Raw genomic sequence first — 27,379 nt, 5'->3', positions numbered from 1 at the left:
AGGCTGACCAAAAAGAAAATATCCAACATAACTCACCTTCACTATGAGGAATGCAGTATAGGTTGAACCAAGACATGTATAATGACTATGATTTCCTCTTCAGCAGGGGAAACGTTTGTGTGATTTTCACTGTTTCCGTAGGAGACTCAGATTTGGGCTTCACTGCTTCCTCTGGACCCTCTAAAAGGAGTGATGTTCCAAGTGCAGCCAGTGATTATAACACAACTAACACCACTGTCACTCTTGGAAATGCGCTTCTGTAGTTCACAGGTCAGTGAGCACTACAATCCCTCCTTTGTGCCTGACCACAGAACCTGTGAGTCCCACCTCACATTCAGCTGGAGCTTTTAGTTAACTTTCAGTATGACGCCCCTCATTCAGTCTTTGACATAATGGGCTTGTTTGGACTCCTTGGAGGAACATAAAGTTACACATGGCAGGGCAAACACATTTTGGCTTCTATTCACAGGCTTTTCAGATACACTACAGTTTCAGGAGGGACATGTAACCGATATTGAGAAGATAGGAAGCAACATGCTTATCAATACCTGCTTTGATAGGTAGGATCAACCTTAATCTCACACTTTAATCCCACCTTCCATCTCAGATCTGATGAAGAGAGGGTAACTCATTTTACTGGAGCTGGCTGAGGGTGGCTGCAAGATTAACTCCAAATATCAGCGTGGGTGCATCTTGAATGTGTCCTCTGACAAAGAGAGGTGTACTGGTTTTCCAGCCAAGGGTGAGTCTAAATAGGAACTGTAATGTATATGGGGAATCTTCTGGGATTTGAACAGTAGTTTATCTCAGATCTCAGAGCAAGCTTTTTGTCTAGTTGACATATGCAAACACCGATCAGCGTAGCTATGTGTCGTGCAGTCAGAGAAAACATGGAGCTGTCATAGACCTCAACTTGAGGGCCTCGTTCATCAGCTGAAGCTGCAAATACTGCTGCTTTTAGTTTTGGCATTTTCTGTATTAGTCCTTGAACTTGATATAGGTGGTGGTCCTTGAATAGATCCTTGAATAGAATTCCACTTATTAGCTGTTTGTGTAAGATTTTCACTTGTGCCTAGAAAAGACCACAAAAACACAAAGCATGTCTGTGTTTGGTTTGTACTGTCCAGGCAAACCATGTGAGCTTGAATCAACTTTTTAGACTAACTGTAAAAACCCACTGCTGCCTCCTCTTGGCTGCTGTAACCCCTCTGAAGTCAAGCCGAGGTCTGATCCCTCTAGACTGAAGCAGCAGTGCAAAAATTATGCCACAGAGTGGCATCTCTAATTCCTGTATACTACCTATGAACATGTGAAATCTGATGGCCCAGATCCTTTAAATCTTTGTGTACGTTTGTAATCTTCCTCATCTGAGTTAAGCACACAGATAAACAGAAGGACCTAGGCATTAGGGGACAAGAGACAGACTTAAGAGTAGCCAAGTAGTTGAGCAGTTACTGGTTTATTGATTTTAATGTTTTTGGAAAAAAAAAGAAAATAAGAGAGCGTGTTACTACATGGAGATACAGGCACAGTTTTCCTTTGTCTGTTTGCTAGAGTCTATGTTCTTGGTTTTAGCTTGTTCAGCTTTGCCTTCTGCTGCACCATATCACCAAAAAAAGTGTAAAGCCACAACATCCAGGCATTTTGGAGACCACATGTTTGTGTGTCGGTCAGTTGTGGCTGACTGCTTTCTTACCGAGTGATTACCAATAAATATTCCTGTCACAAATACTGACTTGAATTTTCTGGAAAGTAATTAATTGCACAAGCGGTCAACTAACAGTTGCAGCTGCAAGACACAACTTAGCTTTTTCTCACTAATAACAGCGCTATTCTTATACTAAACTGTTCTGAACACCACTAACATACTTTGCATGTCTGAGTAATATTGTCCATCCCCCCCCAATTAATGTTGGCAATTTCTACAAGCATATTATTATGTTGTGAGGAAATTGGGAGAAATGGTGGGGGAAGGAACAATGTCAAAGAGAGGAAATGCAAGGATATGTTGCCATTCTTCTTTCCATGGCAATTTGCAGTTATTTTGCAGTTGTTCTGCAGATTGTTATGAAAAGAAGAATGGCTTTCAGCTATCAGCTTTGATCTTGGTGTACTCCACTATGTAGGGCTGATGATGTGACAGGAGGGATGAAAAGAGAAGTTTATCTGGGAACTAGTAGAGAAATACATAATTGTGCCAGTTCCTAAACAAGAAAGTGCTCCTTTTTTGGTGACCCCCATGCCTACATTCTTAGTCTATTCACTTCCCCTATTGTATGAACAACACCCTTAAATAGTATTACCAACAATAGTACTATGTAATACCTGCCTCTTACACAACACTTCATGTATAGCTCTCCTAAAGTACCTTGCAAATCAAGTGGGGGTTCTCAATTTCTTGAGTAAAATGCAAGTGGGATATTGGTTTTGAGATAAGAATATTGTTACATGTCTTTTCAGTATGTGGATATAGTAAATTATTTTTTATATATTATATTAAAATTAACTGTGTACATTTTATTTGCATTCTCTGAGAGAGCATAAAGACCTGAGAGATTATGTATTCCTGTTCCCTACAATATTAACATCTATTCCTACACAAATTTAAAAAGCCATTGCTAAAAAGCAACCTAAAAAATTAATTCAGGTCCCTTATTGGCAGTTGTTCTGCTTCCATCAGTCATTACTGGTGTGACCACAATTCTTTTCTCTGCTCCATCCTTACACAAAGAAATCGTAGCTTCTAATCAAATGTTCACTCAAGTCTTAAACTAAATAGCTGAGGAGAACTACAAGAGCTAGCACTACATCCCAGAGACCAGCTCAATATAGCTTTTGAGACAAAGGCTGACATTTTTAGGGAAAGAAAAAAGGGAAAAAATTCACTGGGAAAAAATCACCTCCTTAAATGATCCTCAATAAACCTGAGCATTACTACCTATTCACTAAATATACCCTACAACTATGAGTTTGTTCTACTTGCTTTATTGACCTGATAATCACTTGCAAATAGACAGCAAGACACAATTCAAACTGACAGTCTGAACAGCATGTGCAAGGGGAAAGTAATTAACTGAAATACAGAAAAATTGAGTTAATCTTTCAGTTTATGTCTAAAAATACTTCTAGGAAAATAAGCATCTAATATAAGTTCTGATTTCTTTATTCTGGGAAACTAAAACCAAAAAAGAAGGGAAAAATTAAAAAAGAAAAAACTCATGAAGCTGAATGAAGAATGGTCATGAGAGGGAGGATTAGCAACTGATGCAGAGCATTGCCAGACATCTGTAAGAAATAGTTTGAGAAGCTGTAGGAGATGCCGGTATGACAAGGTGCTGGAAGCATATGCAGCATACAGGAATAATCACTGCCGGATCCTGCATAACTCCCCATTCCTGAAGGCCACTGAAGGCATCAGAAAATGTAGTCTTTCCAAAGTGAGAAACAGCCCTTTCTCATTTCAGTAGTTTAATCCCAGAAAGGTGAAGGCTACTTGTTTGACTAAGTAGTAATAAGTAGAGGCGCCTTGTGAGAGAAGGACCAAGCTGCCTTTTACTGTCTTTGAAAACAGTTCTGCAAGTTCTGCTTGCTCAAGAGACTCACATAACAGGTGGGTGCAGGTGCTGCCCCAGTGGTGAGGAGAGACAGGCTGAAATTGTTGTGTCACCAATGATACTGACCTGACCAGGTAAATTAAAAACTATAATTATGGCTCAAGCCTTTTAAAATATTGTTTATAGCTGATAGTAAAGGAATAAGACCCAAAGCACGGTTATTCAGGCAGTAGTTCTGCTTCCATTGAAGTCACTGGGTAAAAATCTGATTTTGGTGGTACTGAACTAAGGTGCATTGATCATTGACAATTCACTTCTAATTCTTTAACACATAGCTGCACGCTCCATGTAAAGCTGGCAGCAGTGGGGAACAAAATGCTGTTACTCTTTTCTGTATACTGAAATGACAGAGGCTTGAGTGGACTGGAGGAGAAGGTGCCTGCACTTTCATGATTGCTACATTTCAATCTTTGAGTTTCAAAATTGGCATCTCCTTCATTGTGTAGCAAGTCCCTGAGGGAGAGCCACAGGCTTCTGTTCCACATCTAGTTCTGTCCTGCTCTGTGTTATAAATAGAGTCCAAAGCAGACTCTCTCCTTTACACATTGTCCTTTGAATCCTGTGACTTACATTCATAAAAGCTGTCTTGGCCTTGCAGTAAAATTGCTCCTCAACTCTCACTTCTGTACTACTAAGCAGCCAAGAAGAAGGGAAAGATACGCAGCTCTGTAACCCTGCTCTACCCGTACACTGTCGAAACCTGCCAACGGTTCTTCATGCAAATGAGTTTCCAGCTGACAATGTATGTTTTTAATTTAGCTCACATGGTTATACATGGGCAGGTGAGAAGGGCCCATTTCCCTTTTTCGTTTCTTTTTTTCCCCCTGTGCTGGTAAATGTATTTCATCTTGTAGCTCTTGCTTTGGATTGAAAAGCTGTTGCCTTTGGCACTAAAGCTGCACAGCAGGCTGAGGAAACTAAAGCTCCCTTTCATTGCCGTGTTTGAAAGTAGAGGAAGTCATCATATTACTTTAACAAGCAGAAATGAATGAAAATGTTTAATATGATTATGCAAGCATAAGTAGCTGTATAGCTGCATTCTAACTGCCACAGATTTTGCACTATGTGATCCCTCATGCCGGTGGATAACGTGATCGTCTATTTTCTGCTAACAGTCAAGTTAGGATTTTGTTGTGAAGAGCCTTGCAAGGTGAGCTCTCCAGCAATCTGTTTCCCCTCTTTTCAGAACATCAGGTCCTTAAACGCAAGGCTGAGCTGTAGATCTGGCATTAGGTTTTGCTGCCACTGCGCATTTCATACCTCACACTAATATATCACTAAGTCTTCGCACACAAGAAGGAGTACCAGTCTTCTGTTTTAGCTTCTGTTGTGGTAATGTGTAGAATGAAAATCAGCTCCCAGCTTGTGACAGACCAGAGCAAACCACTCAGAACATAGCCACTCGGCTAAAACTCCTGTCACAGAGACAGACCTGAGTTAGCTTGGGTGTCAGAAGCAATGTTACCTTGTTAGCATGGTGTTCCTCCAATTAGTTAGCTCTGGATATATGGCGCTATATTGTGCCACATAGCATGTCTTTCTTTAATTGCTGTGTGTTTCACCCCCTGTCAGCAATGTGGGTGCTGATTATGATTTGGTGAAGAAAGCTGGAATTCATCTCAACTAATTTTGGATGTTGAAGTGGGAGCTGGCTGAGCTTTCTTTGCACTGGAGAGAAAAGGTGCACCTAATGTTATCAGCCTCATTTCTATCTTAGCATAGAATGAATTTTCTTCTTGTCTCGACTATATTTCTCCAGTGACTAAAATTTTTCTATAAATTATTTTTATTTTTCTTTAAATGTTTTTATTATGAACAAATTACAGAATTACAGAATCAGAGAATAATTGAGGTTAGAAAGGAGCTCTTGAGATTGTTGAGTCCAGTCCCTCTGTTCAAAGCAGCATCAACTACAGCAGATTTCTTAGGACCATGTCCAGTCAGGTTTTTAGTGTCTCCAAGGACAAAGACTCAACAGCCTCTCCAGGAAACTTGTTCCCAGTGTTTAATCACCCTTACAATAAAAAAAATAATTACTATGTTTAAATGGAATTTCATGTATTTCAGCCTGTGCCCATTTCCTCTTGCCCTTTCACTGGGCAACACTGAGAAGAGTGCCTCCATTTTCTTTACACCTCCTGTCAGGTGTTTTTACAATATTTTTATTATGGTGCCATTTTTCTGCAAAGAACCAATTCCAACAAAAAGTTTGATTAGTCCTAATAGTATTAATAGTGCTTCTCATACCTCTTCTCTGATACAGACTGGCCTAAATTCACCCAGACTCAAAGCTTGCCAGAGTGAATCAGAGCTTGGCCTTGTTAGTGCAGTAATTAGCCCACAGTGATAACACCTATCTCTCAGTGCCTCATTAATGGGGCTTTATGGCTTTTGGACTGGAGCTGACTCATACCTGGCCAGCTCAGAGGACAGGTAGAATTAACACAGAACTGTCTGCATGTGGCCATGTAGATAAGCCTTTCTCCTTAGGCTGTAAATAAATTAGGGAAAGGATGATTGGTTACTGTGATATTGGGACATTGATTATAACTGAGTCTTTTAGGTGCTAGTATAGTCTGGATAATGAATAAAAGCAGAATACCCCTGCTAACATCCTCATCATTTGAGAAGGGGCAGTGATTTTGTTAATTTAACTTTTTTTTTATCTTAGGCATAAGCGTACATGTGATTTAGTGTTCTTATTTTATCAACTAGTCATGAATCTCTGAATTATAAATTGGTATGCTAAGATTTAGGCTTGTGACTTTTCCTAATCCTCCACCTTGCTTTTTACTCCTTTGATTTAAGTTACTCGGAGAGATAGTAACTGAACAGTAATATATAAGAGCTGTGTTTTGTCCTCTTGTCTTCCACCTTCAGTCTCTTTGCAGAGTTAGACAAAACAGTCAGTATGCACATTGCTTCAGAGAAAATGACCTATAGAAGATACAAAGTAGTGAAGAATCATCCCCATATGATTAGACAGGTGGCATTGGGCTAAATCAAGCTTACTGTACATGTACAATGCACTGGAGTCAATGTAAGGGTCTCATGAAAAATTCCATATACTGTTAGCTATTCCTGCGGCATCCACTGTGATCTGAAATTGCCATTGTTTTAAAAACAAAGTAGTATAGGATGGGGTAGATTCCTACCTACACAAAAAGCATTAAAAGCACTTTAGTTGTGTAAGAGGAGCTAGTAGTGTAGGTTTTTCCTATTAATCACTCATTCCCATTTTCTTTCATCATTACCAGAATAATTCAAAGCCACATATGTATAGGTAAGCTCCTGTAGGCTTGCAACCATTTATTGTATCATTTGAGCTCTAACTAAGAAGCAGGTACATGTTGTACTAGGCTTTTGAGAGAAAACTAAAAAAAAAAAAAAGATATTTTCAGTTGCAGAGAATATCTGGAACTGAAGAACGACATACTTCAGACAGAGAAGGGTTGGCAGGCACAAGAAATGAAGTAGATTAAGGTGTTTTGGAAAGGCAAGGGAATGCTTAGAAAAGAATTCAGCAAAAGTTAGACTATCTCTTTCCTAATTAATAAATGACATTATCATGACATCATCAAGGTATTGTGACGGAGAGAGGACCTGAGAACAGATTGAGCAGAGGATGGTTTTCATAAATCTTGCAGGATATTTTTCCTTCCATAGAAAGGAGAATATGAGAATAAGAATACAGGCATAGGATATCATATATGGTTGAACAAGACTCGGGGAGCATGAAAACCAGTGGTCGATGGTTTGCTGACTGGAAGTGGCTTCATATTCATATGGCTTCATATTCAAGGTTCTTACTGGAAATGGAAAGGAGGGGTTTTGGGGTTTTTTTGGGTTTTTTTGTACTAGAGAGTTATGAATGGATGTAAACAGAGTGGGCTTCTGTGACCTATCTCTGATGGAGCACGGTACTGAAATGTCCACTTGAGGGCTATTTTATGTTGTGAATCTTAGCATCTTTTTCTGCATCCTTTGTGAGACATTATTTCACATAGCCAAATGCATTCAGAGGTAATTTTTTTATTTCCATAATATATTGGATGGTAAATTTCATCTTTGTTAAAAGTGGTCTTAAGCTCATGTTTTCAGAATTTTTTCAAGCCTTTAGATCCAGGACACCTCTGTTGAGAAAGAAATCTATGTATCTTGTGAGGCTAGAAGGTATTTCTAATGATGAAACATGAGCCTTCCTAATTTAAAGCATTCATTTGGATCTGGAAGACTGTGATTTTTATCACTAGAAACACATGGGCTTATGTAAAAGCAGTTGCATGTAAGTTTAGCAGTTGTATACACCACACTTTCACTTCTTTGTTGTAGATGAATTCTTGCTTTACAAAGCTACAGTACATTCTGAGAGCAACCAGTTATTCAGTTAACTAGCAGTTGCTAATAAAAAAAAGCAGTGCAGCTCTTGCTATAGATGTTATAATTAATCAGGCACAAAAACAGGCTTTCCATGAATCAGTATTCAGCTATAGGAACCTCAGTGGGAAAAGGTGCTTTAGGGATAGCACTGAAGTTTTTTTTTAATATACAAGAACATTTCACAGATGATTTCTCAAAAACGGGAAGTCATGAAGTTTTATCATCAGATATCATTCACAAGCCTGGTGTTTCTCTGTTTTTCCCCAAGAGATTTAAATTAAGACATTATTACTGCAATACTCGTAGATGAATCTCTACAGCATTGCCTTGCAGAGATGAAATAAATACAGGCCATTTGGAGAAAACTCAGCATTCATAAATAATATCAGCTTATCCACAGATAACAATACAGGACGTAATTTGAACCATTTAGTACCAGGTTACAAATCCTTAGCAGCCTGTAAATCAGAGTTTTATTTTTTGCAGCAATGTAGATTACTGTGGTTTGATGGATTTTTGTAGGTTCACGTAAATGGACTGTGAATAAAATCTGCCAATTTTTGTGACAATATAATTTTTAAACTTATATTATTGAAGGAATCTGAATGTTCAATACTTCTTGATGCCAACAGCCTGCACTCATGCACTGTCCAATATATAGCAATTAGTGAAATTCTTTGAAAAGTTAACTGCAGCCACAAAAGCTCAGCTCTTGCAGTGCACTTAGGTGAGGCAAAGGCCCTTGTCCCTCCCCTTTCTTTTCCACAACTTTGCATGTTTTAGCAGGAACCTGGTTAAGTCAAAGCAATTGTGCTCAAGGACAAGGACTAGGGTAGCACAGAGCTGGTTGTGAACCTGAGTCAGGTTTTATGGGCTGGAGGGAAAATGTTTTTTTCCCCTCTTTTCACCACATGGAAACTGTCAGTGTGGCATATTTTAAATTCGTGGTAGAACACTAGGAATGTGATGAGCTGTAAGTGTGAAACTCTTGTTTTCTGATATCTCTCCACTAAAAAAAAAAAAAAAAAAAAGAGAGATGAAGTCAGGAAAATCTAGGAGTGTAAGGGAGTGTAAGCCTTCTCATACTGGACTGACCTGAGTTTCATCCATGGACCTTTGGAAGAACCATATAATGTGCAAATATAAAACTTTTGCCCTAAGTATGTCACTCTGACTTCTAATAATTACAGATTTTATTTAGACTGTGGAATTAATTACCACAGGAAGTCATTAAGGCAATTCTAAGCCTCATGTTCTAGAGTTGAAAACTATCTTCAATTATGGGAGTATGAGGTTTAGGATTCCTGAGATCTGTATAAAGTTTGAACTCTATGGCAAACCTTGATACAGTCTTGGCCCTAATGACTTTTAGTGGCAGAGTTTCATGGTTTAGTAACATGTTGTGTGAGGAAGAATTTCCTCTTAGTGGTTTTAATCATAGTGACAGACCCAACTTTTTAAGTTGTTCTTTTTTGATATACCGAGCCCACCTCCTTTTGCTTTAATAGCTATGAAAACTAAAAAAGCTATTATTTTAAAAAGAAGAATACTTTCACACATTCACATTTCTTTTATACATAGCCTCTTTCTCCTTGAGAAGGGACAACATGGGAAAAGGGAATTTTAAGAGCAAGAGCTATTATTTTAAAGAATGGAACTGAACTGAGTGACACAATTACGTGTTTGGCAAATGTTTCTACCTTTGAAGCAATATCAGTGGAAGCCTGAGGGAGACAAAGTTTCAGAACATTAGAACCCCAAACTTTCTTTTTAATAATACATGAAGTTACCTTAATAAATCCTTATGGAAACTGTAACAGCAGCAGTTAATGACTGGTTTTAGTTAATGACCCATTAACATGTTAGCAAAGCAGCCACCAACTGTGATATTTGGTGAGAATCAGTTTCAAAGAGGTGATTAATATTAAAATCTGATGTTGATTTATTAACCAATACATTTTTAAGGTATTACTTTCTACCTGGAGCAATGAACGCACACTGCAGTGGCAGTGTTGGTAAATCAGTAATTCCATGAGGATTAATAATCTGTTTTGCTCCAATCAGGCAACAGAAAAAAGAAATAGCCGTCCCTCCCCATGGATGTTATCGCTGAGGTAAATTTCAGTCTTGGATGATGCTTTAAAACAATGTTCCTACTGTGGGTCTTAACAGGACACCTAGAAATCTGAGCCATGCAAAAGCAGCAGATATGAAGACCTAGTTTTGCCTAACTAGGTCAGGGAAAAGGACCTTCCATCAGTTCTTTACTGAGGAGGCCAGTAAAACAAGTAACATTAAAAAAGCATCCAAGAAACTGCATCAGCTGAGATAACTAAACCCACTTTTTAAATGTAATTACTTAATAACCATTTTTTGTGCATGTGTCACAGGCCAAAACTTCCAGTTCTGTAGTTTATACCTGTGCTCCTGCACAACAGGAGACTCTGAGTCTGCATCCTTGTGGCCATGCCTGTTGTTGGAGTCAGTGCTGTCTTGGCATGACTAGTATCTGTTATATGCTGTTAATTCTCTTTGTGTATTACAAGTTTGTGTCATGCATATATCTGCTTGTTGCTTTGTTTTCACCTCAGATAAGGTAGAGTCAAAGAAATCCACCCTGTACTTAGAAGGGAAGGTGACAAAGTCTGTGTTGGTACTTCTTGAGGAGCAGGTTCCATGTTCTGGGGTGAGCCTTCATGAAATTGCTGTATTTTGCGCATTAAGTTCTATGTTGTTCTACAAAATTCCAGAGTTATTGATCATGGCCTTCATCTTTGTTGCTTCTCAGAACCGAAGGCTATAAATTCCCCAGAGAAACCTTTTCTTGAGTTCATACAAAACTGAAAGACAAGCACATTCTTGGCACATTCATTAGCAAGCCTTGCCTGCCTGAGCAATCACCTGATCTCAGCAGGCGTCCTTTCCCCTCATTCCTCTCTTCAGTGTGTGTCAGCCTGTGCCATGTCCCAGATCCCCATGGCCTTTCTATCACGAGAGCCCCACTGCTTTGCAAAGCATTGAATGTTTTCCTCCTTCAGCTCTGCTGAAGTGGAGTCACTGAGGTACAGAGACATGAAATGTGTGGCTGAGGGCTACTAGCTCCAACATCTACTAGGGCTTTGATCCCATGCTACTCACTCAAGTGGTTTTATTTGGTAGTTACATCCCTTTCCTTTATTAGTAAATAGCATTGTGGTAGGGTTCAGGTGCTCAAACACTTCTCTGTGGGGTACACAGTGGCTGAAATTACAGTATCAGTTACACCACTGGAACCAAATAAGAGGCAAGGTCCCTCACATCCATCATGGGGTGACAGATGGTAAAGACATGCCAGTAAGTACTTTCCTGCCTGGGCATGTTCAGGCACAATAAAACATTATGAAGTGGTCAGGTAATATATATTATAAGCTAGCTATCATTCTGACTGGCGTCCTGCCAGCAATATTTTGGCCAGTCAACTAAAGAGAGTATTCATCTGATGTTGACCCATGGCATTGTTTTCCTTTGTGGTTTGTGTGTGTATATGTGTGCGTTTCTGTTTTTGAATACTTTGACTATTTGCTAATCAGTTTGAGATGCCTGTCTACTGAACAGTTTACTTCTTCTGAAGCCACCTGACCAAGAGAAAGTGAGCCGGTCTGCTCACAGCCCTCTTATCTATAAGGCACTACCAGGACAGTGAGGGCAGATGGAGCTGAAATAGAAGCCCAAAAGCAATTTGTCCATGGAGAAATGTGTTCTCTTGAGTAATCCAAAATCCTTTGTATTCTGCTGAAAAACTTTCTACACTAACGGCATCACTATAAAAAGGTAATGTTAATAAAGGCAGACCTCATTCATGAATCAGTTACTGATCCACCAACAATTTATTGCTGAGCTATTGTTAAGTGGAGTCTTCACATGTTGATTTTTTCAATATGAAACCAGAACATGAAACAACTGACCCCAGTGAAGGGTTCCCCACATGCAATACTGTCTTAAGCTTTGCCTCTTTGAAGAGAAAGCAGATATATTTGGGGTTATTGCTGTGTCAAAGGAAATTAGAAGTTCAATCATGCTGTTTCCTTATCGGTACCACCTACTGTTTCCAGTTGGTGAGAATCACTATAAAACACTCTGGATCTGCTCTTAGTTGATACGGATAGTGTTTTATTTCAGTACAATGAGGCCTGCCTTTTTTTAGGAAACATTAATTTAAACGTCTGCGCAAGAAGCTGTCTTCTGTCCAAAATGTCTTGCCCGATTTTTGAGTCTTTCTTTCTCTTTTCCACAGATGAACTGTGGTAAGACACAGCTCTACAAACCTGAGGAGTTCTCTGAGATGGCAAAGGGAAGTGGAGCTGAGGCATACTCAGAAAGTCAACTCTGCACTTTAATTTATAGCAGTAATAGCACCTCAGCAGTAGTTCCTTGTGACAAAACACCTAATGCTGCCTGGTCTGAGATAACCTTCCCACGTCAGTGATAGCACTATGAAAGACACTGGTCATTCTGTTTCAGGTGTGGGAAAAGCTTAAACTGAGCTGTGTATATGAGCAGTGGTCAGGTAGAGATGACAGCGGGGGAATTTTTTTTGGCTTTGGGGGGTTTTTTAGACTTCTTGGCCCAGCTTGGTATAGCTGATGCAGACTTTTAATTTATTTATTTATTTAGGAAGTGCTAGCGAAAATCACATTGCTGCTTCGTGGCATCACAGGGAATGATACTATGCAGTTCCTCACCTGTCCTGAGGCTCTGCTTGATCAGAATTCACAGGTCTGAAGTGATCCCCCCACCCTGGATGTTTAATGTGGAGCTAAGGCAGCTGAGGCGGAGAGTTAAAAAAAAGCACAGGCTGTGTTACCTTAAGCTTACTTACAACACCTAGCTTTGATGTTCCTCTAATCCAACCCTGATACTTAGAATGAGCAATTTGGTTGGAGCCTAAGTGAGGCTGGGGCTTGGATAAATGCCAGCTTGCTGATCCTCTGTCTGATGAAGACAGGAAAACAACTGGAAGATTTGGCAGAAATTATATCAGCATCCCTGATTGAGAGTGTGCACCTGGCACTTGCTGTTCAGGTCTATAACTCAGGTCTTTCTAAAATTACACCTGCTCCTTTTGCATGTTTAGTTAGAAGCTGTTGACAAGATTGTGTTTTATCATCTGTGCAACCATTTTTTTTTCTGAATGTGGGATGGTAGGGCTCAACATGAGACTGTGTGGAACTTCAGCTGGCCTGGATGTGAGTAGAGACCCTGCATAACCTGTCACATGCTCAGACACATTTAACTAGACCCTGATGCTCTAGGGAGAGGAGGAAAGATGACAGCCTTAAGCATGAGCATGAACATGAACATGGTTGCTGAAAATATGCTCATCTGGGGATGGGAAGAGGCCTTGTTCACCTACTGGATTAGCTTTTGTTCCAGTTAGCTACAGGTTTCAGATGTTCCTATCTTTCTGAAGAGGACTTGAATCCAGGAATTATGGCATAAATCTCTGTGAGAAAGGATCCTGGGGAATAACTGTACTTAGACAACTAAAATGTGTTGTAATACATACAGACGTTGGAAGGAGTTAGCTGGGTATGGACTATCCTGCCTTCTCTATTGTCTTCTTTCTTCCCCTCCTTCCTGCTCTTCACATTTAATTCTTTTAACATGTAGATTAAGAACCAAGAATACCTGAGATAACAGTAGTGCATGTTGTTCATCCAGCCTGAAGAGAAGGTTGACGTAATTTTAGGTAATTACAGAGGGCAAAACTGATCCCCAGCTACCTTTGGTAAGGTATTAAAATAGCTTTCACATGAAGATAAGATCTTTCATAAGATCCTTCATAATGTTATCTCTTAGAACTATCTCCGTAACTATATATATAGTATTAGAGAGATATATATAGTTGTACTTGTGTTTGTAATGACTTGGATACTTTCAGAAAAAAGAAAGTGCTAGGCAGACGACAGAAGGACTTGAGAACAAACTACGAGAAGGTTTTCATGAATTAGAAACTGAAAATTGTGTTTAGAAAATCACAGGGAATGGAAGAGTCTCTATAGATTCTCAGGTTATTATATATCTTGCTCTATGTTTCTGTGCAAAAAAAATTTCAGCAGCAGAGTATCACTGTAGGACTAGATATATCCCCAGTCACCTCCTGGCTTTTCTTGCCCCAGAACATGCATGAAGATGCTTATGTCTTGAGGGTGCTGGAGACATGAAGACTCTGACTTGCTCCCCAGCACATGCTAGTCTGCTGCACTTCTGCCAACAGAAGTGCAGAAATGGAGTACAGGAAGTGTCCTTCCTCTTGCCTCCATTTGTCACCCCATACTCAGCTACCGAGAGCGCTAGCTTTGAAAGTGGGAGATCCATGTCCCAGTGCATCCCTGCTTGCTTTGGAGAAGGACTCCAACTCTTTTTCCTCAGAGGAGATGAGGTTACTATGGCATTATATGACATCTTTTAAGTTGCCCTTTGTCTTGCTACATGGAGAAAGTATGGAAAAGTACTGCTTTGGAAAAAAATAGGAGCAGGGTGTAAGTCTCCTAGGCAAGTGAACTAACACAAAGAAGATAAGGTAACTAGGGTCAACCTTTTCTTTAATATTTGTCAGAGAATAATTTGAACCCAGCTCTCTCTCTGTTGGATGCAGAACAAGTGCAGAAGTCAATTGTCTCCTCTTCTGCTTCTCCTGAGAGTGGACTGATGTGGTGTCAGCGCTCAGTCAATAAGCACTTCTGGGCCACTGCCCAGTGAATGTTAGGGCAACTCTCTTTTAGGTGTTTCCCATCAGTTGACGTGCCTCTCCACTCATTTTCCTTGAATCTCATTCTGCAGTACTGAACTCTTCCATATGAAGTACCAGGATACTGGGTACGACATAAGGTTGTGAGTTCCAATATGTATGAGCCCACTTAAAATTTGGCTTTTGCAATACTGACTATTTCAGCAGCTGAATCCCTTAGTGGATTAGCCCTTGGCTTCCCTGTGCTTCAGTTCTTCTTTGATATAGGAATAACGACACACTCCAAACTCACAGGGATGCTGTGGAAAATAAATGCATGAAATGTTGTCAAGAGTTGAGACATAGTTCTGAGAAGGCAATAGAAGTAGCTATGGTAAATCATGAGGAAGAGTCTGGATCACATCTCTTCATAACAGAGGTACGACTATTGTCTATCCACCCTGAGGAAGCCCAAAGCACTGTCTGTGCAGCTGGGTTCCACATATTCAGATGTTACTCAATCAGCATGAGGTTTTCAAGAATGCTTATTGCAGGGTCAGACTGTGCACCAGGAAGGACCACTGGGAAGTCTCTCCCAAGAAAAATGGTGGGCACAAAGACAGTGAGAACTTGGAAGGATCTTCTCCTTGTTAAAAATAGACCTGTGCAGAATCATCATGTTTTAGCATTAAGATACATTCCTAGACATTCACTACTTGTCTACATGAAAGCATTTGCAGTAGAACTTCTGAGTTATACAATTAGGAAATCAACAGCAAAAGTATTTAATATAAGAATCAAAAATGAAACCATCTGAAAAAGTTTTTTTTTTTTCCCTTTGCTGGTTTAACAAGTCATTTTGATCATTTCAAATCAAAAGGAGAATATTTGTTTCACAACTGATCATTATTTCTTTTTGAGGAAAGTATTTGTGAAATACCAAGGAAAATGTTTCTGGATACAAGATTCCTGCTATCCATCCTATAGTAAAGAAAATGGTACTGTTCTACAGAAGGCTTGCTGATATTTTTGTTTATTTAATTTATGTAAGAAGCAAGAGGAAGCCAAGTCCATGTTTCAAATCTTATAAATAATTGATTCAGTGTTTTTGCAGTTTGCCTTAATTTGAAAATTGGTGATTTTTCTTTTCCTTCTCTTCTTTTTCCAACAGTTCTTTAGCAGGTATTATGAGGTGTTACATTTGCTTGCAGGGCTACTAATATATTGTCAGAGGAAGACTCAACTCAGGGAATTCCACTTAATTTAATTTATTGCCAATGAAAATAAACTTAATTACTGATTTGGGTATTGAAAAACAAAGACGACAGTCAATTAAACAAACACTTAGGGAAAAACCTTTTCTCCCCTTCCCAAGGCTCAAGTTCAGCCCAGACACCTCTCCTCCCCCTCCCTAGTCTCCCCTCCCCTTGTTTTGCTGCAGGTTACACTCAGTCCCTTCAGTGATGCGATGGGCAGCACAGGAGGCTGGGGTCAGTGTGTAGCGGGTTTTTTTGCCACTCCTTGTTTCTTACTCTTTTCTTTCATGGCTCATTCCTTCTTACTCATTTCCTCTGCTCTGGCATGAATTCCTCCATGGGCTGCAGTCCCTTCAGGGTTGTCCCTGGCCTGGCGTGACTTATCCACTGGCCACAGCCTCCTCAGAGGCATACCTCCTCTTGTGTCTCCTTTTGCACGTCCTGCATCTCCTTTTTTGTGTGTCCTGCCGCAACTGTTACCACCCTTTCTTAAACCTGCCTGAGGAGACAGAACTGTAAGCTGCTGTGACTAGCTGCAGCGTTGGTGCATGGTGGGTCAGTGCTGCCCATTTCCAGGCTGGCTGGACCCAGCTGTTACCAGCACAGGGCACTCCCTGGTCTCCTCCCACACAGGGCACCCTGCAGCCCCCTGCTACCCAAATCCTGCCAGATATGCTCATGACATGTATAGATAGCATATATAAATCACACATAAAGCTACATCTCTAAATATCTTGTTGAGAAGCTGATCATATGGATGCCAAGACCATACCCATCTTTTCAGTTGTCTCTAATTTCCCTCCCCTTTCTGTCACTGCCAACAACATTTCCATCCCTACAGCTACTCTGAGCCATACTTTGGAGTTAGCTTTTGACAACTCTCTCTTGCACCTCACATATCCAGAACTTGCTGCTTTTTACTCATAAGCATAGGCATGATCTGCCATTTTTTTTCCCCTATAACCACATCATGTGTCCTGTTCTCCACTGCAGATATTTCTGTCACTGCAAGAGCTTACTCTCTGGCCATCCAAGTATACATGCGCTGACCTGTCTCCTTGCAAAATATATCCCAGAAGATAATTTTCCTTGTCAGTCCAGAAGTTAAAACAATAACTAATTCCATACTTTAAAAGCTTCAGGAACTTTGCATCTACTATCTTGTCTTATTCATTGTTTCAAGTGCAACATCTTCCATCTTTTTGTTGTTGTTATTGCTGTTGCTTTATTGTGGAGGTTTATGCCTTTATCACAGTCTCTTGTTCAGCTCCATATATAACTACTTCAGGTTTTCTTTCGTACAGCCTCTTCTGCATATCATGATGTTCCCATGACCTATCCCCATTGGTACCTTTGAGTCCACCTTAAAGGCCTGTTTCTGCTTTGCTGCCAGTGTAACTACAGTTCCCTTCTAGGGAAAATTATTTTTAATATCCCTTTACCTTAACCTGCCACTCAGCTGTGTGAGCACCTAGAGAGAAGATGTTTCACTTTTCCCATGCAGAGAACGAGCTAAATGTCTGCAGGATCCGGGTCTAGGATCTGTGGTCTGGATCTCAAGCCAAACTAGCGCCGTCACCTGTCTAGGAGAAAATATTACATTCTAGAGAGCTCAAACACCCTCTCATTGACTCATGTATAAGTAAATGGGAAATCAAGCTATTCCACTCACTGAAAGATTTACAACTCAGCAAGGAAGATTTGCAAGTAAGAAAGGTCAATAGTCAGGATGCTTCCTTTAAAAATACAATTTTGTAAGACTGATCAAACGTCCTTAAAAAGAAGTAAACGCTGTCCTGCATACAATCCAATCTAATACTTTTTCCCGCTGGTCCCTCCAGAGTGCCATCTAGAATGCGTCGATCGCGGTGAAGTACGCGCTTTCTGTGCACATAGAGTTGGCACTCCTAATACCGTTCTGTATTACAGTAAAACAGGTTACGGTTCCTTTTCCTTTGGGTCTCGCTTTCGCTCCCGCTGTGGAGACCTGGTGGTGCTTTAAGACTGCAGAGGGCCGGGGTTAACGCTGCCCTGCGCTGCGCTGGGCGGCAGGGGAGGTTAGCAGCGGGAGCAGTGCGGTTGGAGCTGCAGGAGAGGGAAGATGTGCCCGCCCGCCCGCCCGCCCGCCGCCGGGCCGAGGGGAGCTGTGTGAGGAGCCGGCTCGCCGCGGCTGGGGGCTGCCCGCGGCCGGGGATGCTCCTGTGCCTGCGCCGGAGGATTTGGTCACCTGTGGCCCTGCCCCCGCCGACCTGCGGGCGCCTCCCTGAGCCAAGGACACACCTGGGCGCCGCGCACCCGCCTCCCGCCCCCGCCGCCGGCTGCCTCTTCCCCCGCCCGAGAGCCGGGCGGCGAGTGTCGGCGGAGCCGCGGGGCTGCAGGCGGGGCTGAGCGCTCGCTGGGCGGACGAGCGGCCCCGCAGGCTCCGAGCAGCCACCAGCCGAGGGAGGCGGCGGCCGGACCCGGTGCGCGCTGCCTGGCAGCTCCGGCCCGGCCGTGGGCGCGGCGGGCGAGGGCGAGCCCGAGCCCCAGCCCCAGCCCGGAGCGGGGAGCGGGGGAGCGGCGGGGGCATGTGGATGTTGGCCGTCGCCTTGCTCCACAGCATCTCGCATGGTGAGCGCTCGGGGGCTCCTTCCCTTTCCCCCCTCGGCAAGGGGAGCGGGTCGCGGTGGTGCCTTTTGTGTCTAAGGCGTCGCGCTGGCTGGTAGCAGCCGGGAGGAGAAGGGCAAAGACTGCTCTGCCAGCGTTTGGACTAGCTTACCTAGCCGAGTGACAGCCCAGAACTTAACAGTATTTCTGCAAATATCGGAACAACCTTCTCGGGGCAGGCACTAAGGACGTTTTTTTCCCCTGTCGTCGTCCCGTCCCGTCCCGTCCCGTCCTCCTTCCCCCCCCCCCCCCCCCCCCATTTGGCAAAAGAACATGTTCTGCTGAAACAGAAGAAATAGCTAACTTTATGCCATTTGTCACCCTGCTTGGGAAAGAAAACTAATGTATATGGTGTTTGAAAGGTCTTAGTTTGTGCTCTCCTATGTGTTTAAAAGGTTATATGGTCGCTGTATGTGTTATTTATGGTGGGTTCTATCTCAGTTTCCTATTAATCCTCATATAAATATATTTTCCAAGAAACTGAATTTAGAAATAGGTTTTAAGAATATTTTTTGCACTTGTGGAAGCACATTGGGTATAAGAAATGATTGGGGCAGACTTCCAAGGCACGGAGGAAAATTCTGTTTCATGATTAGGAAGTACTGACTTCTTGAGAATTCATCTCTTAATATTAGCTATTGAAGACAAATGAGATCTCCCTTAACCCCCCCCCCCCCCCCCATCTTGTAAAGCTTGTTTGGGGGAATCTGATCATTATTTACATTAAAAGTCTATAACATTTCAGCTGGACGTATACATGTAGGCATTTTGCCATTTTCCCACAAAGCTTTGCCAACTCCCATCAGTCATGACCTGAAACAGCTGCTGATCACTTTTGAAAACTCTGAGTGCAGAGATTTGTGTATACCATGGTCTATGATAATTATCTCTTAGGGCTTAAAGTGAGATCACCGGACTTCTTTTTGTACGTATCCGGAATAAAATCTAAATACAGAAATGAAAACATAGAAAACCTGTCCTTACAGTGCTAGATGAAGATCTCAGCATGTGAATTAAAACTATTTGAAAACCAGAAATTTAATTTAATGACAAATGCTAACATGCTATAATTTTCTTCAGTTCTAAACTGACAGTAAACCCAAACTTCATATGTAAAAAAACTCAGATTGTTATGGTTTTCTTATTCTCAAACAATTGTTTTGTTATTGTAATTTGAATAGGTTAGTCAAGAAATTGTACTGAAATTTTGAACTTATACAGCATAATATTTCAAATATACTGGTTTCCAAAAAGGGGATATTATGTCAAGTAACTTTTTGATCAGCCTTAAACTTATACCTAAATATGAAGGTTAGTGAAATTCAGTGAATCAGCTTTGAAATACCTTTGCAACAGTAACTGAAATGAGGACTAGCAGATCAGGAAAACAATACAGTGTTCAGTCAAGTGAAATAAAAAAACTTGTTTTATATCATATCATATATATATGGAGTATTGATGCATATGTTGCCCCCAAGGAATATTTTCTTGCCTCAGCATCTAGCATTTTCTTTGGGTTATTTTTTTATATAAACCTATTGGTAGAAAATCTTCTCGATCCGTTTATTGACTTGTAACCAATTAAGCATAACTTGGTTTTTTATAGCCGTGTCTCGGGCAAAAGCAGGGAGACCAAAATAGTATGAAGTTATTCTCTCGACATTGCTGTGTAAGAAAGACAGGAGATATTAGGCAAGACAGGTGTATCATTTTAAGTCTTCTAGCTTAATGTTCAGCTAAAAGAATGCTTAAAGCCCATTGTGTCCTGGTCATACCAATTCAAAGAAAGATATAGCAGAAACAGACGGGATCCAGATATGTACAACAGAAGTCACAGAAGTAGGAAGGAATTCTGTGTGAGAGGAATATAAGGTGGGGAGAGAGGAAATAGTGTGCTTAAGGAGGAGATGAATCAGCAAGGATGAGATAACTGTGTATAAAACAGGATGTATAAAACAGGCATCCCTATATGCTCTGGAGACAAACATTGGCATTCTGTGCCATGTGTCAAATACCAGAGCCCTCCCCTCCATATGACTGGCCTGCATGCCGCCTCTGTATCTTGAGGTGTGGGGTGGCACGTGGGGATTTTTTTGTTTGTAGTTTTGGAAGAGCTGTTCCAGAGTAGTGGAGAAAATGCATTTTCAGCCTAATTCCCACTCCACTAAACTGCAGTCTTTTCCAGGTAAGGCAGGCAAGCTCTTTTTACTTGCCTGTTTTGCCTCTTGCAAATATGATATTTATGCTGTTTACTTAGTAGCAGTCACTTTATAAGCACTTAAACTCAGAGAAAACCCAACTGTGGTAACTGTTAGTAAATGTAGGCTTTTTAAATGAGCCACCATTATCTAAAAATAAGTGTCGGTGGTGAAGAGACCACTTTTGACAGGTGGCTGTACTTAAAAAGAAAAAAAACCCCAACAACAAAAAACCCCAAAAAAACCCCCAAGCCACAAAACAACCCTCAAGGAAAATGAAGGAGAAGTATTACAGCACCAGTCTGCATTGGACCCAGATCAGCTTCTCTGTGGAGAATGAAGTCAGTGGTTTTGCCACAGAGTCCATGAGGTTGACCTTGGGAGATCTAGACCCCCCCTGCTGCCCAAAGCAGAGTTAACTACTACAGCAGGTTGCTCAGGACTGTGTCCTGTCAGGTTTTGAATACCTCCAAGAATGGAGACTCCACAAACTCAGTGGGAAACCTGTTCCAGTGTTAGACCACCCTCACTGTAAAAATAAATAAACTTTATTTGTATATATATAATCTTATGTTTAAATGGAGCTTCTTGTTTTCTGTTTGTGTCTATTGCCTTTTGTCTGTTCACTGGATACCACTGAGGAGAGTCAGGCTACATCTTCTTTACACCATCCAGTGTACACATCAGGTATTTTTACACATTGTTAAGATCCCCCTGAGCTTTCTCTTCTCCAGGCTAAATAGTCCCAGATCTCTCAGCCTTTCCTCATGTAACAGATTCTCCAATCCCTTAACCATCTCTGTGGTCCTTCACTAGACTCACTCTGGTACGTCTGTGTCTTTCTTGGACTGAGGAGCCCAGAACTGGTACACAGTACTCTAGATGTGTTGTCACCAGTGATGACATGACAATTGTGATTTTTCTCCTTTGATACCAGTCCAATGTACTGCTGTCACTCATGTTTACCCAGCCTTTCATTTTACTGTGAAACCCTTCACTGGACAGGATATACCATTGCTTCTCTGTCACATGTTGCTCTCCTCTACTGCCAAAGGCCTTCATAGCACTGCCCTACCAAACTTGAAGTACCATGAAGTACCTGGAGTACTTGTCCCATGAAGTACCTGGAGTCATTTTCCATCTCCAACCAGTATATCAGTTTCCACTTGTTTGCCATACTTACAGTCAAGTACTTTCCTGCTCTTGTATAAGAATTTCCTCCCCAAAAGACAAGATCTCCATTAGCTGCCTTCAAATCCTGCCTGTGGGCTTGCTGCTATTTAAAAATTCAGCAACAGTTGGCTGCTATGGACATTGCTCATCTCTCTTAATTTGAAGTGTTTATGGTGCGAGTCACTATAGCTTCTCCACATAATAAATGGAGAGAGAGGAACGGGCACTTCCATGGTGCAATTTCTGTTCTACTTTGGACAACCACTTTAAGATGGGAGAAATAATCTCTTAAATGTGCGTACTCCTCTGTTTTGACTATTAAAGGGGACCTAGATACCTGGCTGAGAGAGAAAGAAGTGTCTGCTTTATAACCTTTTGTTTCTCTGGATGACTTCATGACTTGAAAGGCATGAAGAATGTATCTATCTTATCTGTGAACAAGTTGCATTAGTAAAATTTATGTTCTGTGCCCAAAAGTAAATGCAAATGCAGTTTCCTTCATAGTTTTCTGTTTCCTTTGTAAATGTGAACAATGATAGGTTATAGAAAATGCATTATGGAGTCAAAATTATTTGTACAGTGGAGTGTAAGCACACAGTTTCTTGGTGATCTGTGATAATGTGTATGAAGTGTGGACAGGCAAGAAAGGGTTAGCAAAAGAGGGGGATCACAATTAGTTTTTGTGACTACACCTAAAAACATCCAGTTGCACCAGGGAAGAGGCAGAGCACTGCAAGGCTTTGCAACTGGAACCAGTTGCCAGATTTGGTGAGAGCTGTAATGTGGTGCATGGCCATGAGGAGCTGGCTTAGTGGTAGATTGTCCTTGCAGAGAGGGGGATCCCTTGGGATCCCTGAGGTCAGCCTCCATGAAAGTCTTTCCAGTATATGTGGTCTGGCCCCATGAGCTGTCAGGAGTTTTTATTTTTGTATATTCCATCCCCTTTCCTAATTGGTCCCTCTTCACCAGAATATCTCTTGCCTAAAGCTTTTACGAAGGTCTTCTCCTCTGATGCCATGCCATGCCATGCCATCAAATACTTATGGCCTCACAGAATAAAAACAAGAACTTTATATGTAAATAATACAGAGGCTCCACTTGTCACATAGAAAGTCTATATGGTATGAGGGAAAAAAGTCTCCCCTATGTTGTGCGTCTTTCTCTCTAAGGCAAACGATGGTGTACCAGAAGGAACGCTACTGATGCAGATGTGTGAATGGAGAAGGTCTGGTTTTACTTTGTAGTCCTGAGTCTTGGGACAGGCTGTCTGGAGAACCTACGACAGCCTGCTGCTGTTCTTGCTGTATTATCCATGACAACAAGTTGGCAAAGAAAGTATTCCTTACGGTTCTCCCTGTTGCAACCTCCTTGAGGAGCCGACTGGAGCTCATGGTGCAAGAAACACTTGTGGCCAAACCCTCTCACGAAACTCGCACCCGTAACTCAATGGAAGCAGGAAGAAAAGCAGACAGAAGGGCTACCGTTGCCCCACACGAGCAAATGCAATGTATATCTGTTTCCTCTCTCCGTTTTGACGCCCCCCCCGCGGTAGGCTGTTGCTTGGCAACCCTGCCTCCTTGCTCCACCGCTGCTCTGCGGTTCTGCTGCTCCCCCCGGCCCCCTCCTTTGCACTGGGGTTGGGAAGAGCCATGCTCGCATGTGCTCCCAGCACTCTGCAAACAGAGATATTGCCTCTTTGTCAGCACTTGGAAGCAGGTGGGAGCCACGCGAGGAAGAAGAGAATACAGAGGACACTGTGCATTGTCTGAGGCATGGCGAGCTCTGCTCTTCCTGGTGCCTTCTGCGTATTGACTCTGGTCTGGGGGGTATTGGCTCCTGATAGTTCAATTCTTCTTTTGTTTATGTGGTTGCTATTCTTTGTAAGCTGCTGGCATCTTGGGTAGGTAAAAGAGCAGAATTTGGCTCAGGACCAGGGATAACCTTCTTCCCACATAATTACAGTACTTAATGGATTGCACTGTAACAATTATTAAAGAGAGGTCTGCGGAGCTTTGAAACCATCATTCATTTTTCAGAAAAAGCCTTGTTGAAGCTGTGATATTCCTCCGAATTTCCTTTTTTCCCACCACTTCTTTTTAATAAGAAGCAGCTATGTGTATATATACATGTCCGTATCCAAACCGAGTAGTCCTAGATCTCTTGTTAAAAGGTTCTGACTCCTAATCCAAATAATGGAAAATCAGATTTAGAAATGAAATAGTACTCTTGACTCAGCCTTTTCATGCTACAACATTATGATATGTACTGTGTGGCATAGCTATGCCTATGATTTCAATATATGTAATTCATTCCATTATATCTTGGCATTAAAATTATTTAATGCTGTGGTCTTTAATGTCTTGTCTTTATACACACATCAGACACACAAAAGGGTTTAGTTCATCTTTATTTGGAGACTTTTAAATGGATATCTTCAGTGCCATAATGCTTGTATGTCATGTTATGCTACTTTCTCTTATGAGAACCAATTAGCACCAAGAGAAGCCTTTCTGCCCTTCTGTGAGCCCAGATTTTCACCCAAGACAGTTGTCTGATATGTTGTGTGCTGTGTGCCTAGCCTTCATCTTCAGCTATTTTACACGCCACCCCCCCCCCCCCCGCCCTTTTCTATGGTAGGAACAAACTTGTCTGTACGAAGATGTGAAAATTAAAAAAATTATTTCTCCTGAAAGGGAGAAATTTTGAAATGAATATTTCATTTCAAAGGGAATATTTTTCCTTTAGTTGACTCTCAGTTCTTTAAACAGCCAAGAATCTTACCTTTTCTGTTTGTTTGCAAGGTGAAATGCAAAAAGAAGTCTATGGCACCGAAAAAAAAATCACTGCCCTATGTTTTGATGATGTTGTTTTAAATAGAAAAATCTGGTATTCTCTCAAGAAAACATGAATCATACACAGGGTTTTAAAATCCTTCCCACAGACTGGATTTTTCCATGCCTTACTCTAGCATGGTTTTCTAAGAAATGCCTTTGTCAGCTCCTCTCCTCCTTCTCTCTAATAACTTTTGGACCTGCTGGCCAGATTCAATCAGTTTGTTAGGTGGGTGTAAGTAGAATATAGTTAAGTCATTGCATTTATGTGTGTATAAGTGTATAGACATTCACCTGGGCAGAGGAGAGACTAATCCCCCTCCATGTTCTTGAAAGCATTGGAAAAACTAATAAGCATCTGAGAATCCACTTAGGTCTTCAGTCTTCTGACCAAATATCCAGAGGAAATTCTTTTTCCCATTGATTCTGTGCTCATAGAACCACCTGATGGGGTAAGCTTGCTCGTTCATGTCTTCCAGGTGTTACTGAAACCCCAGGAAAGATCTGCAGAAGAAAAGAGTAACTTCAGGCGGGGGAAAAAAAAAAAATCTCCATTTTATGCTTTCAAGCTTGGTGTGTATTAAGCCATCTACACTGTTTTGAAAGCTGCTGCTTTAATTCATGAGCATATCAAGACTGAATGGTTAATTGTGTGTATACTGTAAAGACAGGTCATGCGAGAGAGCACATTTTTTGCCAGATAACAATATTCTTGCACATTATCAGCTTAGAAGTAGTCAATGGCTTCAGATGAAGTACAGGAAGCAAATTGTACTTATTCCCTTGTATTTTGGGGGTGGACTAGATAGGTATCTGTAGTATAGATGTTTTTACAAGTAATTGCATGCAGATGTTTAGATTTTGTTTGTCCATCTTGAGTATTCCCAGCTTCACAGTAATAAACAGAGCATTTCAACTCATATCTTCATAATGGTACTTATAGAACTAGAAATTGCTTTTAAATTCTTAAGTGTCTCATAGAAAATATTTAATTTTTGCAGCTTGTTCTGATAAAATGGCTGACTGTGAGCTTATAGATATAAGCATTAAGCTTGGTAGCCAGTGAATATCAGAAGGTTTAGCGATTGGTTTTGACAAGCATTCAACATTTATCTGAATCTTTCCAGTATCAAATCGGGCATGAAGTCTTGTGAGGAAAACCTGTTCTCACAAGGCTTTTGATTCTCCTGTTTCCAGACTGATGGAAACTACTGAAAAGCTTTCCCGCTTCTGCTTCTCTTCTCTTCTTGACTGCTGGCCCCATTACCACTCTTTGAGTTTCTCTTCCTTCACTATGGCTACAGTGACAAAGCTTTAGTTTACCTGAAAATTTGGGGAAGAGTGGTTCAAACTTGTCATCTTCAGCTTTAAAACAATTTGATTCAGAAAGAAGATTGAAAAGATTTGATTCAGAAGACTTGAGATCTGAATGCTTTGGACTGGTATTTATTTCAGCCAAATATTCACAAATCCTTTGCATGACTCCTCTTTGCATATTTTCATTAAAAGGGGGAAAAAATAATTGCTTACTGAAATGTTCCAGGTTTTGTTTCTTTGCTGTTATTATCTCAGGATGGTATGCTTCTGCTTTGGTTTTGTTTTTAAGCTAACTGGGACTACAACTCCCTTCTCAGTTGAACTGAAAACATTGTTAAATCTTATTAAAATGAAAATCATAACTAAATTTACAACTGAAGTTAGTTTACTTAGATGATAGCCCTTAGCAGTTATCTTTACCTAGTCTACAAACTAATAACCAATATTTTTCTTTCAAATAACTACGTTGAAAGAAAGTAGTCGAGAAGACTACAGTCAGGGAAAGAGGCCAATAATGAGGAGACACAGAATGATTTAGAAACTGAGGGATGACTGAGCCAAGGTATCATCTCTTCCAGAAACTGGGCTGATCAGTAGTTTAGATTCTAGTTTCACACATGTTCTTTTTTTTTTTTTTTTTTCCCCAGGTCTTCTGACTGTTGAGAACTTCCTCTCTCACCATGCTTTCTCTTCACTTCCTCTCTGCTTCCCTCCCATTCTTTCTTCCCTTAGGTACTTTTTAAACCATTTTCAAAGCTGAAATTGCAAATGAGATTTTTGCGTCCTGAATGACAATGAAGGGCTCTGTTTGAATAGTTGAATGCTTCAATGGCAGATATTTGACTGAGTTCCCTAAAGCCCAAAGCCTATGAAACCGTCCATGATCTGAATAGAACCAATTACTGCTGCTGCTCCCAGCCCAGTCTCTTCTTGGAAGATTCTTTTGTTTTTTAAAGTCCAAATCAATGCAGACTTATTGTAGACAGGTCGTTTTATCTTTTTCTTTGAGAAAAGAATTTTCCTGCAAGACTGGTTACAGAAGTTATAGACCAGATACATCATCTTCCAATATGGGAATGTGAAATATTCAGCCAGTAGGATCGTTGTAACCTGCTTAATTTTCACAAAGGCATTTTGCATCCATCTTTTGTTGGGTGTATTGGTCTGCTGTGTTTATTTCTTGTGTGTCTTCTCTCTTAATATGAGAATATGATGTACACGAATTGCAAAATTGATTTGCAGACCTTGCCTTAAC

The sequence above is a fragment of the Ciconia boyciana genome, chromosome 1 (genome assembly GCF_034638445.1).
Source record: "Ciconia boyciana chromosome 1, ASM3463844v1, whole genome shotgun sequence".
NCBI classification, from domain to species: Eukaryota; Metazoa; Chordata; class Aves; order Ciconiiformes; family Ciconiidae; genus Ciconia; species Ciconia boyciana.
This window is presented reverse-complemented; position numbering follows the sequence as displayed.